This window comes from Lissotriton helveticus, chromosome 2_1 (genome assembly GCF_964261635.1).
Source record: "Lissotriton helveticus chromosome 2_1, aLisHel1.1, whole genome shotgun sequence".
Taxonomy (NCBI): domain Eukaryota; kingdom Metazoa; phylum Chordata; class Amphibia; order Caudata; family Salamandridae; genus Lissotriton; species Lissotriton helveticus.
In genome coordinates this window covers 2,081,506,862-2,081,521,807 of record NC_136059.1, presented here as the reverse complement: position 1 = coordinate 2,081,521,807, position 14,946 = coordinate 2,081,506,862, and positions in this window count along the sequence as shown.

Below are 14,946 nucleotides of genomic sequence, written 5' to 3'. Positions count from 1 at the left end.
AAAACCCGGGACATGTATCGGGTCTAGAGATTCATCAGTCCAACAAGTACCGACTTGCACCCACCTGGGTGATCCACTATTGCACTACAAGTACCAGAATCCCGAGGGGCGATCCGGAGGAGGGGCTAGCGGTGTGCGCTCCATTGCGATGGTTTCAAGTGTTCTTTAAACAAACCAAGCCTCCAGCAACCCGGGAATTCCCTCTGCTTTTGTTTTGATTTGCACAAGAACTCCTGGAGTCCAGAAAGAACTGTTAGTTCTTAGTGACGTGTTAGGTCCACCCTTACGTCCAACACGGCACCTTTCAGGTATAAATATACCAACGTTGCCTTAAGCAAACACACGGTGGTTTGGAGCAGAGCGGCTATCTACTTGCCCGACGCCCAGCTGATGCGAGAGCCGAAGGAAGCCGACCCTCCATTGACGCACTGAGAGAGACGCTGTCTTTTCTCTTGCCGAGAAATCCAGCTCCGGTGTTTCCAGTCACCCTTGCGGGTTGCTGGGAGATCGAGTCCTGAGACACGAGATACAAGACCTCCTTCATTCTAGAACCAAGGTTCGGAGCTGACTAAACCCTTAAGAGAATTCTTGATTCAGATTCTTGGCAAAAACCAACTTAACTTAAACTGCAACTTACTTACTCCTTCCCACGTATTAGGCTTAGGTCAGGTACACCGGGGTAGGCGTATATTAGAAGCACCAGTTGAGTACGCTAGTCAATGTTTTTATGTATGTATATATTTTATCAATTTTAAAGTATCATATGGCTAAGAAACCATATCAATGCTTTTACAGTATTATTTCATAATACTACTTTTACTGTACGCACTTTACTTCATGATAAGTATTGCAATTGTGGCAATTCATTTCTCTTGCATGAGAAAGAAGACTGCTCAATAAATAACACCTTTTATTGAAAACACCCGTCTCTCTATTTCTCTGCACTCCTGGTGAAATTAAGCATGCACGATTGACTGAGTGAAATAGTTGTCAATTGTTTTCACACGACTCTAGAGATACACTCTTTATTCTGAGGGAGCAAAGTTGTCATGTTTATGCGGTTGTCAGAAGCTAATCCCTTCTTGTCTAAATCAGGAGAGTTAACACTTTCGTGAACATTCGAGAAAGTTTCTAGTGACCTCTGAGCTAGCTGGCAAAACTAATTAAGTCTAATATAGTCAGTAGAGACCTAGATGACCTCAGTCCTACGTCTAAACTGCTGTTTATATTATTCCAATGCTCAGAGCCTATTGTGAATATAGGAACTACACTACATGGCGCCCAACGTTTGGTAAGGCGATAATCTAACGCAAGACGCTAGAGTAACTCAGCCATGCTTTTCACACAGACCCCTTTTTCCCGTAAATACTCCAAAAGACGTCTGGAGTGGGTAAAAGGTTAATATCCACCGGAACTTAGTAGGAAGAGATTCCTATGTATTAGTTTTTGGCTTAGTCAACGTTGAAGGATACAGTATTCCAAAATATTGTGCACCTAATCATTGTTTCCCTTGACACTTGATCTGCAACAAAAACTTTCTGTTAGTAAAAATGATGGAAAGTGAAGACGAAAGGGAGGAAGCTAGATTAGCAGCTCAACTCCTAGCGGATGACACAAGTCTCCAAGAACACGCTGTGACACACGAATTCCACTATTACAAAACAGAGGAATCTCCAGGTGAATACGCTCCTTTCGAGGACATTGAAATCCCACTAACTTACCAAGAGCACCTGCTCTGGTTTAATGGCGCCCTAAAACATAAAAATCACATCACTAGGCTAGGTCCGCTAGGTAGACCAGGAGCCACGTGGCCGGTTCTAGCCATCTACACACCACATCCAGACATTGAAAAAATGTCAGACCGGGAACTTTTAGCTCAGCTAAAACAACTAATCAAAATACATAGACAATTGGTCCAATATGTCATGCAGACTTCAACAGTCCAACCAGCAATAATGATTCCACAGACCACCCCTCACCAGGGGAACACAAATAAAATCAAACCACAGAATATACATTCAGCCATTGGCAAAATACCCGCAAAACGGGAACAGATTCCATTCTGGTTAGCCCAGAAAATCACTCAAATAGAGGCGGTATTTCCGGATACTACACCTCATGAGAAACAGAGAATTCTGACTATCTGTCTTCCAATGGGGATCGCAGCACATGTGGAGGACTGTGACACTTGGGGCACAGTCTTTGCTTCAATTTACACAAAAACACATGGTGTTGCGTCCATGGTGGTTATACCAGACGTACTAAGACAGATTCAAAATGAATACGGTCCAGAACCTGCTTTAACTCTGTGTATGAAATTACTGAAAGACTTCAAGCAGGTCTCGGCTATATTATTAGCCAACATAAAAGGAGAAGCAGCATCTGTGGCGATTCGCCAGAAATTGAAAGAAACAGATATAGCAGAACAACCTTTTGAACTTGCCAGAATCATAGAAAAATCCTATGAAGAACTAAGTAGAGATAGTTTGGGTGGGAAACCAATAAAACCCCAACTAATTGAAAATCCTGAAAAAACCTTTATTAAAAATAATCTAAACACTCCAAAAAAGATTTGGGATGGAAATAAACAATCCACTCCCAGAGAAAAACGATTCCAGTCCAGAGGAAGGTCTCCTCAACGGAGAGATAGATCTCCAGAACGAGGTGGCAAGTCTCCCCAGAGGGAGCCCTCTGAGAATAGATACAACCTTAGAGATAGGGAAAAATTGAGAAAACCTGACAGATATCAAGATATTGATACACGTCCCTCTCGATCTTTTCAGACTTCCTCACAGAAATCGGAAAGAAGAGGACGGTCAGAACACAAGGAAGAGCACGTCAAGTCCAAAGACAAGGAACCTGCTCATCAAAGTAAAACATTACAATTTCCAAGAAAGAAGGTAGCTAGTATTAAAATAAAACATGACGAGGATACTGAGGACACAACTAAAAAACGGAGTGTGGGCCCAGACAGTGCTAGACAGCGCAGCAGAAGTAACCATAGCTCGCAAGATCCTGATGAATCTTCTGGAGACAGTGGACACGAATGAATACATTCAAGTGGAAACTGCAGACACCAGAGTTAGCAAACCCCATAAATTATACGAAATAACATTACGTATAGAGGGGGACAAAACTAGGAAAATAAAGGGTCTCTTTTGGGATAACCTTTCTAAAGGCTATGATATCCTGTTAGCTGAGAAAGACTGGCCACCAGAGTTTGTCAGGGAGTGCCGTCATTGCGAAGAAATGATTATGCCTGCCTTCTCAAATCAAATTCCAATTCATAAAAAATACACATTTGCAAGAAAATGGGCAGTGGCCCAAACTCCTGCATTGTATAAAAATCATGTAGGATGGGATGAGGATTCTCCTCACCATAAAATCCAGTTAAAAAATCAACCAACTGCCCGAAGGCAGTATCCTGTTAAGCAAGAAGCTAAAAAACAAGTCAGGGAGATCTTAGATCAACTTGAATATCAGGGGGTGATTGAAACATGCACCTCACAAATGAACAATCCTTTGTTTCCTCTCTCCAAGCCAGACGATTCATATCGTCTAGTTTTGGACTACAGACACCTAAACTCCTGCTGCAAAACATTTGCAGTACAAAACTCACACAGTGCAGCACTAATGAATAAGATTGTGCGCAAAAAATATAAAACAACATTAGATATCTCAAATGGTTTCTTTTGTCAAAACATTGCACCTGAAAGCAGGTATTTGACCGCTTTCTCAACAATGGGAGCGCAAAAACAATTCTGTAGACTCTCACAGGGATTCAAGAATAGCCCAGGATTATTCTCAGCAAGGGTAACAGAGTTACTACAAATGTATGATGATGAGGCATTATCATATGTCGATGACATCTATCTTACAGACGACGACCTGGAGACTCACTTAAAAAGAGTGAACACTATAATACTTGGGTTCGCAGCTGAAGGGTACAAATTCAACTTTAAAAAGTCACGAATTGCCCATCTAACTGTCCTGTTTTTAGGATATGAATTATCACGTGAAGGCAAAAGCCTAGCAGACAATTTCTTAGAGAAATGTGCAGTACTCCAAGCTCCAAAAACGCTGAAGAACTTACAATCAATACTAGGTTTCCTGAATTTCGGAAGAACATACATTCTAAATTATACAGAGAGGGTTAAACCTCTCTATGAATTAATAAAACCTGATTTCAAACCAATTAATTGGACTCAGAAACACACCGAAATTTTAAGATCATTACAAACAGACATGTTAACTAAAACAAAATTTCAAATACGCGAAAACATACGCAACCTTGTAATCCGAGTCATCCCTGGAAGATGCAGATTCACGTACCTGACCTCTAATGAGGAAGAAACGGTACCAATAGCTTACAAATCACACTTGTACACACAAGCTGAAATGAAATTCAGTTCAACTGAAAAAATTCTAACTGCGGTTCAAACTGCTGTAGCAAAAGAAAGAGCCCTAGTCCAAGGGAGAAACATATCTGTTTTGACAGCAGAATCATCCCTTGAGGCAGTAACAAGACCACGCATTTCAAATGCTGTGGCATTAGATACAAAATGGATACAATGGGAAAATTCTCTTGCGGCAGAAGACGTGAAACACGCGTTTGATCCAAAACTGAAAAGACTAGAACATCTAGAATACGAAAATGAATATCCTCTGCCGATCGAGATTCTGCCTCTCGAACAATACACCTGTGTGATTTACACAGACAGATTTGCACAACACTACGTTGTGGGTAAACAAGCATATAGTGCTGCGTGCGCAATTGTTAAAGGTCGCTGGCGCTTAGGTAAATTCAGACCGATAATTACAAAAACTGAATCACTCAGAAACTATACAGCTCAGCGAGCTGAAATAAGATCTTTAAAGATGGCGCTTGAAAATGCCGATCGCGAATTCCCCACACTAATAGTGTGCGATTCGCATTACTGCGTCCAGTCTTACAATAATGACATGCAGACATGGATCAAAAACGGTTACAAAGATGACACAGGTGCCACAATAAAGCATAAGAAGCTCTGGGAACAAGTAGTTCTTTTACAGAAAGAACTACAAAAGACTCTCGTGATACATACACTGAGTCATCAACGTGATGGTGTTCACGTTGCAGGGAATTCTTTGGCTAGTAGAGCCACAACGGCAGCAGTCAAACCGGCTTCCGTAGCTACAAAAAACTGTACTAAAAAACAAATAGACGGTGAAACGCTACTAGCTGTAAGAGCCTCAATGAAAGGCAACTATGCGGCGTTACCTCTAAATTATCCACTCGGAAATAAATACATAATTGATGCAAACTCTGTTCCTTTTGCTCAAATCCCTGGAGTGGGGGATAGAGTAATTCCAAACACGAACCGGAGGGCTTACTTGATTTAAGAAGCACACATGGGACAGGGTCTGAGGCACCAAGAGATCTTGAAATCTGTAATAGAATTACAATCACAATACTGGTGGCCGGGGATGAACGTGCAAATTTACAACTTTGCAACGAATTGTCAGAACTGTAATAGAGATTGCAGTGGTGAACCAGATGAGACACCAGCCCAGATACCCTTATTAGAAAGCATTAGGCGATCTATACGCAAAAATCCAGAAGGAGAAAGGCGATCCCATAATTATTAAGACTAGATTCACTTAAAATGTAGACACCAGAGCTCGGCTGACGCCAGAACTGTTATAAAAGATTTGCGAGTCTTTATCGGCACATACGCAATTGGCATGCTACATTCTGACCAGGGTCCTGCGTTTAGCTCTCGAGCTTACAAAGAGGCCATGACCAGCATGGGCATTGCATTGCGGTACTCTTCTTCCTTCCATCCTGAGGGAAATGCGGTAGTGGAAAGAAAAAACCATGACATAAAGCAATCTATAACGGCGAGGGTATTAGGTTCGGGTAATGGGTGGGTCAAACATTTAACAAGTGTCCAACGTAGTCTTAACAATCTGCCAAGAAATTCTCTAAAAGGTATCACTCAATATGAACTATTGTTCGGCACTAGAATGCAAATCCAGGACTTAGATTGTCACACTTCAGTGGTAGAAGAAAAAGCCTTTGATATCAAAGATCTTTTGGCTGTTTTACAGGACTTAAATGAAACAAGAAGAAGTCTGAGTAATATAAAGTTAAAGCCAACAGCCACTGAAGAGAAACTACCTGTCCCAGCAAGACCTGTCTGGATTCCAAAGATTGGGGATCTAGTCAGAGAGAAGATCGTGGTGAAGAAGGAATTTGGGCCTTCTTACAGAAAAGCAGTACCAGTCTTAGCTGTCAGCTGAACAAGATCAGTAGTACTACCGCCCCTTGCTGGTAAAAAGGAGAACAGAGTTGTATCCATCGACCTGGTAAAACCACAATCATGTGGCCAATAATAAGTAGTAGGCCCAGTGGACTCCCAAGAAGTAGCAGAAGAACAAATCTTGCTACAATCCAAGAGGTTCAAACTGAGAGACTAATCACTTTTGATAAACCTGCAGTGAATAAAAAATTACTATGCAACTTGTGCCTCTTGAAACCCAAATTGCAACAGTTTGTCAAGAAACACCTGTCTACAACGATGTAGCCTCAGACTATGCTAATGAAACAAAGAAAAATGCAAAGACTAATGATGATCCGGAAGCAATTCCAACAATTGACAGAACTGTATCTGGCTACTTCATCAATTTCGACGACTTTTCGGAAGATCCAAGTGAGCATGAAGAAACGCCAGCAACAAAAACTTTCAAGGAAAAATTGACTGAACTTTTTCACCAACTAAAAGACACTTATCTGATTTCACCATGGATTGAATTTTGGATTGTGTTAGGTGTACTTTTCCTCCTGCTTTGGCTCATCATGGTTTTATGTTTGGGTAGATTCATTGATGGAAAATATAGTACAATGTACACAGCAAGTCAGAACATCAACTTGGTCCTAAAGCCTCACAGATCCTCTCACATCGAGAAAAGAGAACTGTCATCAGTGAACATCACAGCCAATCCAATACCCGGTGGGGTAGCATGGAACAAAACGGATTATGAAATCTATGGCCCGATTGAGCTCTTGAAATATCCACACCAATTTAAGGTTTCCTTAAGTGACTTTGTGACACCAAGTACTTTCTCTGATGATTGGGACTTTGAAAATATTAATAATATGATGTCAGATTTAGTAATGTCAGCCAAATTCACAGAACATGATTATTTGCAGGGTTCATCAAACTATGAAGAAATGTACTGTTATAATCATTATGGTCATCACTATTTGCATAAATCTGCTCAATCTAGAAATGTTTTAACTTATAATCAATGGGAACATTGTCCAACACCGCCAAAAGGCAGCTCAAAAACATTTTATGAGAAATTCACATACTTCTCAGGGTTTAACAACAGTGATCCAGAAACGTTTTATTTTAGAATGTTAAATAGGACAGGAATGAAAACAATGTTGACAAATACTAAATTGATTTATTCTGAAAAATTTTATGAAAAAATGACTACATTTGGTTTTGAATTTTGGAAAAACAACATTGAAACAAAAACCATCTGGGGTTCAAAAGACTGGCAGGTACAAGGTCTAGAAGCATTATTTAGAGCCTGCATGATCCCAGAACAAATAATATTCTTGAATGACACCATTCAACAGACAACCTGTCTTGGCCTAGCCAAGATAAAAGACTTAAATAAACCATCTATTCCGAAGCCCATACCTACGTATCCCATATTTTACACCAAAACAGAACAAATCCTGATTGGAAAAAATTGTTGATCTGGCCCACAGACACAAATAACTGTCAAGATAGATTCCTGAACAAAACACAGGGGTATAAACAGACCAGGCAAGATCCTAGATACTCCCAGAGACAACATCCAGGGATAGTTACAACATACAGTGTAGGGAAACTATGCCTCGAATGGCTACAGAAATCCACACTGGCTGAAATTAAGCAACACTTGACTTTACTTAAAGACGGTGCTGACTTGCGTGATTTCATACTGGGACCACGCAAACAGCGTCAAAACCGTTTCATATACGCTCCTTACAACGAAGCTTGGAAAGTAACACAAATTGAAACAGCTGAAAAAATACGAGAAATTGATCGTATAAATTTGGAAAAATCACTTTCTGTAGTGGACAATGGGTTAACGACTGTCCTCTAGAATATATTCACTGGACAGCATTGTATCATCTGCTATCGATATAATAGAGCAGGACTTGCTAATGTTACAACATGGTCAGTCCCAATTGCGTTCTATTGTACAACTTGGCTGGACGTTGCAAAACCTGCGTTCAGGCTACGTGCCATGGCGTTTAATCAACACAACGTCATTATTTTCTATCTTTAACCTTACTGATAAACAAATCTGTTTGGCACAAAAAGGAGCAGACTATACGAGTCTGAGCATTGAAAAACTTGAGAGATTACCATTGACAATGTCAGAGAGACCTGTCATTGAATGGATAATACATGGAACGATTACAATCCCAATAACAACCTTCCAGTTTAAGTATTGCCAAAAATATATACCAGCAGGCCTGTATGAAAGGTTGGGTAAAGGATACAACAAGTCAACATGGAATTTACCTTATACACACAAATGTTATAGTGAAGGGAAAAAAGAGGTATTCCTTAGTGGTAACAATTGTAAAAAATCACTAAGCGGTACACTTCTGTGTCAAGGTATAAACTTGCATGGAGCCTGTGAAGGTTCAACAAATAACCTTTCATGTCACCTGCACGGCACTCCTGCAACACAGATAGAGCCATTTTTTAGACTGCTTTCCAACGGCAGTTATGTTCTAATAAGTGACCACAGCTGCTGTGGCATGGTGCCAGGAAAAGCCTATCTCGTGAGCGTTAGTTCCATGGTCACTTGCTGTATGCAAGTATTGTATCCAAACAGCAATCCAGACATGGAGGCGGCAATATGGCCTTCTTTGAATATCTCTTCTATTCGAATTGATACTTTAAGCAGAATAAAGTCCATTCTTTTACAGACAACTGTGCCTTTAACCTCGTCCAAAGAGACATATGATCTGCAAGTTGCAAGGACAGCAGCAGAGATACATTCCCTATTATCAACAAATTGCCCGGTGCATTTCGTAGAAATGTTAGGTCAAATCTTAAACATGTCTGATACCAGTGGCATCGCACATGTATTTAAGACACTTTTTCTCGGGACTGTTAGCACCCTTTGAAACAGTTCTGGGCATTTTCCCGAATTTTGTCCATTCCTTTTTCGGCGGGCTGCCTCTTCTTTTGGGACTCGTAGCAGGAATTTTATTTTTGATCCTTCTGCTCCGATATGGCAAGCCAAGCCACAGACAGAACTCCAGCTACAATGGAAGAGACGATCTTAGCAATATGCTACCGAGACCAAATCACTAGAGTCCTCGGATTAGCCCGGCTAAGAGATCTGAGTGCAAAATGGTTTCTTTCATTCAGACCAATCTGGCAAGATTGCATCTTACCTATGCTTCGATGTCTGCTATGCAGAGAAAAATGCGTGTTAGACATCTGTCTTACACTACCATCAGCAGTACCAATGGATAGCGATACTTTGCTAGGTCCGGTAACGACTCATGCAACGTGTTGTCCCCAGCGGCTACCTATTCTGATGACGGCATTCGTTGAGACTTCACCATTACGAGTAGGTGGCGGTGAAGTACGAGAGGAAAGCAGCACCAAACAGGTACAACCTTCTGTGAGCATTGCTGATCCCGACATCGATGATAGCAATCATTCTCACATATGCACAATTTCAGCATTTTCAAACTTGGTCAAAATTTCACCTGATGTTGTAGACCAATTTTTCGCAAGTCTGTCTGATATGATGTTCTCTCCGAACAACGAGAACAACTTTTAAAACAACGAGCACACAGCGTTCCCTGAACTCTCAATTCGGCCTTCAGCTTTTTGATAAACGAAAGTACTGAAAACAATTGGAACTATTTTTTCCCCTGAAAGCGAAATTATTTTTTTCCACTTCCATAATATTTACCTTTTTTTGGCACATGGTACTCTGCTTAAAGTAGAACTATTCTTAGAGAACAGAGCTTCTATTTTTAGAGATACTAGACACAATATTTTTCCTCAACCTCTAGCACATGTACAGTATTGTATACATATGTGATGAAATGGTCTCGACCTTCTCTTCTGTATTTAGAGCCATTTCACGTGTAATTTTCGAAATTCATTCAGCTGAGATATATATGCATTTAACTGTATGATACCACTGCTTAAAAAACGTACAGTACCAATACTAATTTTTCGTGTATATACCATACACCATTTCAAATGCAATTTATGTATTTTGGGGTGGGTTGAAAAACACATGCATCGTTATATGTTTAGTATTGCTTAGTATTTAGTAATGATTGACCTAATAAGTGTTGTGAATCTATCTAGGACCCTAATTAGATATCCCCGATTCATGCCCTTATGTGGTTATAACAAAGCATATAAAGGCATAAGAATCATGTCCATATTTAGGCATAGCCAATGCAGTCCAAATACGGCAAGGCTACTCCCATAGACTACTAGAAAGCACAACGTGTTCTTTAAACAAACCAAGCCTCCAGCAGCCCGGGAATACCCCCTGCTTTTGTTTTGATTTGCACAAGAACTCCTGGAGTCCAGAAAGAACTGTTAGTTCTTAGTGACGTCTTATGTCCACCCTTACGTCAAACATGGCACCTTTCAGGTATAAATATACCAACGTTGCCTTAAGCAAACACAAGGTGGTTTGGAGCAGAGCGGCTATCTACTTGCCCGACGCCCAGCTGATGCGAGAGCCGAAGGAAGCCGACCCTCCATTGACACACTGAGAGAGACGCTGTCTTTTCTCTTGCCGAGAAATCCAGCTCCGGTGTTTCCAGTCACCCTTGCGGGTTGCTGGGAGATCGAGTCCTGAGACACGAGATACAAGACCTCCTTCATTCTAGAACCAAGGTACGGATCTGACTAAACCCTTAAGAGAATTCTTGATTCAGATTCTTGGCAAAAACCAACTTAACTTAAACTGCAACTTACTTACTCCTTCCCACGTATTAGGGTTAGGTCAGGTACACTGGGGTAGGCGTATATTAGAAGCACCAGTTGAGTACGTTAGTCAATGTTTTTATGTATGAATATATTTTATCCATTTTAAAGTATCATATGGCTAAGAAACCATATCAATGCTTTTACAGTATTATTTCATAATACTACTTTTACTGTACGCACTTTACTTCATGATAAGTATTGCTATTGTGGCAATTCATTTCTCTTGCATGAGAAAGAAGACTGCTCAATAAATAACTCCTTTTATTGAAAACGCCCGTCCCTCTATTTCTCTGCACTCCTGGTGAAAGTAAGCATGCACGATTGACTAAGTGAAATAGTTGTCTATTGTTTTCACACGACTCTAGAGATACACTCTTTATTCTGAGGGAGCAAAGTTGTCATGTTTATGCGGTTGTCAGAAGCTAATCCCTTCTTGTCTAAATCAGGAGAGTTAACTCTTTCCTGAACATTCGAGAAAGTTTCTAGTGACCTCTAAGCTAGCTGGCAAAACAAATTAAGTCTAATATAGTCAGTAGAGACCTAGATGACCTCAGTCCTACATCTAAACTGCTGTTTATATTATTCCAATGTGCAGAGCCTATTGGGAATATAGGAACTGCACTACAGTTCTCCCAGGGACCTTGAGGTTGAAGGAGAAGAGGGGAACTCATTCTTGAATGCTATTCTTGAAGGTCCACCGCCTGCCTATGCTCTGGCTCCTATGTATGTTGCTCTTCCTCAAAATGTTCCTAACGCTCCACCTCCACCAGTGGTGGTTCAGGCTGCCCCACCCATTGTACCACTGCCTGATCCTTTGACTCCCATCGTCCTGCCAGCACCCCTCCCTCCGACAGTTCTTACCGCCCCACCTATTGACCCAACCCAACCAAACATTCCTGTCTGCTTGATAATCAGTCTATTGATACCCCTGTTGGTGACTCTTATGCCACTCCGGACCGAACGAAATGGTCCTCCCTTATGCCCAATACCCTGTTTGGATTCTTCGGTACCCCTAGAAAGGAGTCTTTAAGGTCTGCTGAACTCGCTGGGGTAGTGAAAGGAACGCTATGCAAAAACAATGTGCATTTTGGGTAAATAATGGTAATATTTATGGTGTTAAAGATATATGGTCGATGTTTAGACAATGGACGGCCATACAACAAACAGATATGGCCGAGTATATGTGCACACTTATAATGAAAAGATACAAAGCATTGTTCATAGATACTCTCCGGGAATTGATTGATTTGAAACTAACTATTGCCAAGGGTCATGTTCAGGGAGATGATATGCATGAAGCCCTTGTTACCATGATCACGTTCAGAGACACACCGTCTTTTCCGCCATCTCCAAATGACAAAGCTATGCCTATGAGAGAGACAGCTCCCGTCTTTATCCCTGCAGTGCTCGCTAATAACCAGGATGTTGGAGCAGCCCCAGCCCTCTGGCGTAGGATGTGGGTGCATGTCCCATGGAAAAGAGCGGATGTTCTTCAAATGAAATCCCAATTACCAGACCCCCATAAGAATCCGGCTCTTTACTATCAGGAATTAGGTCAGATTGTTTCCTCTGGTGTCCTTACCTTAGAGGATATTGACTTATTATTCGGGTCAGTAGTATCACCGACATATGGGACAAAATACGCCATGCTAACCATAATGCTGTTTTGCATGGTGACTGGACAACTTTGAAAGTATGGAGAATGACAGCGAGGGAGGGACTAAGCCTGATCCGGCTTTTCTGGCTCTCCCAGGCCATCTGTTGCAACTCATGAAGACCCTTTTGCCCGAAATAGCTGTTAATTGGGATGAGATCAATGAATGTAAACAACGTAAGGATGAGTCTGTTGCTGATTTTTTTTCACCCGCTTTGAAACTGAGTACAAACGTCACAGTGGATTGGACGCTAGAGCCCCTTGCTCGGGCTCAGTGTTTATTGATAAATTTGTATCTAATTTATTACCGGATCTCTCGGCCCGCCTTAAGAAGGTTGAGAGTACGTGGTCAGCTCAGACTATGCCAGGCATCCTTGCCATTGCCCAATATCATGTGAACAGAGAGAATGAAGATAAATACAAAGAGGTTAGGAAGAACAAGGACTTTAAAACAAAAGTTTTGCTACAACAAGCTTACCCACCCTGGGGACAAAATGCTAGAGGCCAAGGTCCGCCTTCAGACCAGTTCCAGAGGCTGCCTCAACGCCCCCTTCAGTCTCCTTTACAGAAGTCCATCAGTTCGGAAGGTCCTGTTGATAAAGACCAGTGTGCCTACTGTAAGGCTTATGGCCACTGGGTTAGTGAATGCCCGGTATTAGCTCAGAATATTCAGTCAGGAAAATCTAGGCCCCGAACACAAAGGGAAGGAAATATGGGACATCCTAGGAAGAGGCGTGCACCAGATCCTAATGTTTGACCCTGTATGGGTCCGCCCCAGGGTACAGTTAACAGATTTGACAACGGGTATGAGGCCACTAGGACGTACTTTAACGGTGATTATGATGAGACCGATGAGACAGGTTTTTACCAGCCTTAGGAAAGCCATGAAAGGGGTAATGCAAGAGTGCCGATTCCTGTGGAACCGCGATGTCCTTATGTCCGGATGTCAGTTGCAGGGGATAAAAAGAAGTTTCTCCTAGACACCGGGGCTACTAGATCCTCTGTTGTGCACACTTTGAAACTGGAGGCACCCCTGTCTGGCTCTCTCAATGTCTCTGTGGGTTTTTCTGGGGTCCCTGTCACCAACCCCGTCTCTAAGCCTCTCCCGCTGGATCCCGGTCCAGCTCATATGAATGCCCCTTTGACTCTCATGACTGGATGTAGTGAAAATTTGCTGGGTATGGATTTGTTAAAGGCCTTACATGCTACCATTTATTGTAGTCCTGATGGCGTGTCCCTTACCATATCACCAAATTCCTCCGCCACTATGTTCCTCTCTGGACCCCTCCTTCCCATTCTGCAGGCCTTACCCCCATCACTTTGGGCCACTTCTGACACTGATGTAGGACTTCTCAACATTTCTTCGCATACTATCCGTATCCAGCAAGGTGCCCCACTGCCCGGGCTTCACCAGTATTGCCTTCCCCAGGAAGGTGAGGCTGCCCTATTATCTATAATATCAGATCTCATGAAGACGGGAGTAGTCGAGAAGACATGTGGTAATGAGTGTAACAGCCCAATTATTCTAGTTCTTAAAAAATGTATTGATCCCTCTCCCGCGGCCCCCAAAATCTATCAGTTTGTCATTGATCTGCGGGTTCTCAACAAAATTACGGTCTCACAGTATCCCGTTGTCCCTGATATCACATCCCTCTTGACCATGGTCCCAGCGAACTCCACACATTTTTCTGTTATTGACCTAAAGAATGCGTTTTTCAGCATTCCCATACATCCGGACAGTAGATATCTTTTTGGTTTCTCCCTTGGAGGGCGGAGTTTACAGTTCTGCCATGCCCCCCAAGGTTTCACTGAAAGCCCCAGCATCTATAGTCAGGCTCTCAAGAATCAGTTGTTGGACTACCTGACGCTGCCAGCAGGAGCCACTCTGTTGCAATATGTCGATGACCTCTTAATTGCAGCCACTTCTGCTCCACTTTGTGAACAAGCAACATTACGTCTGCTTCACCACCTTGCCTCCCACAATCATAAGGTTTCCTTGAACAAATTACAATTTTGTTGAGAGAGGGTGACCTACCTTGGCCACCTCCTCTCGAAGGAGGGAAGACAAATTACTGCTGACCGAGTGTCCCTTATTACCTCCATGCCTCCCCCTTTGACACAGAAACAAGTACGTGCCTTTATAGGCCTCACTTCCTTTTGCAGACAATGGATCCCTAACTTCTGGGCCATTGTCAAAACTCTTTTAGCTCTCACTACTAAAGATATGCCAGAAAGAGGTTTTCCTTGGACAACTGAACATGTGGC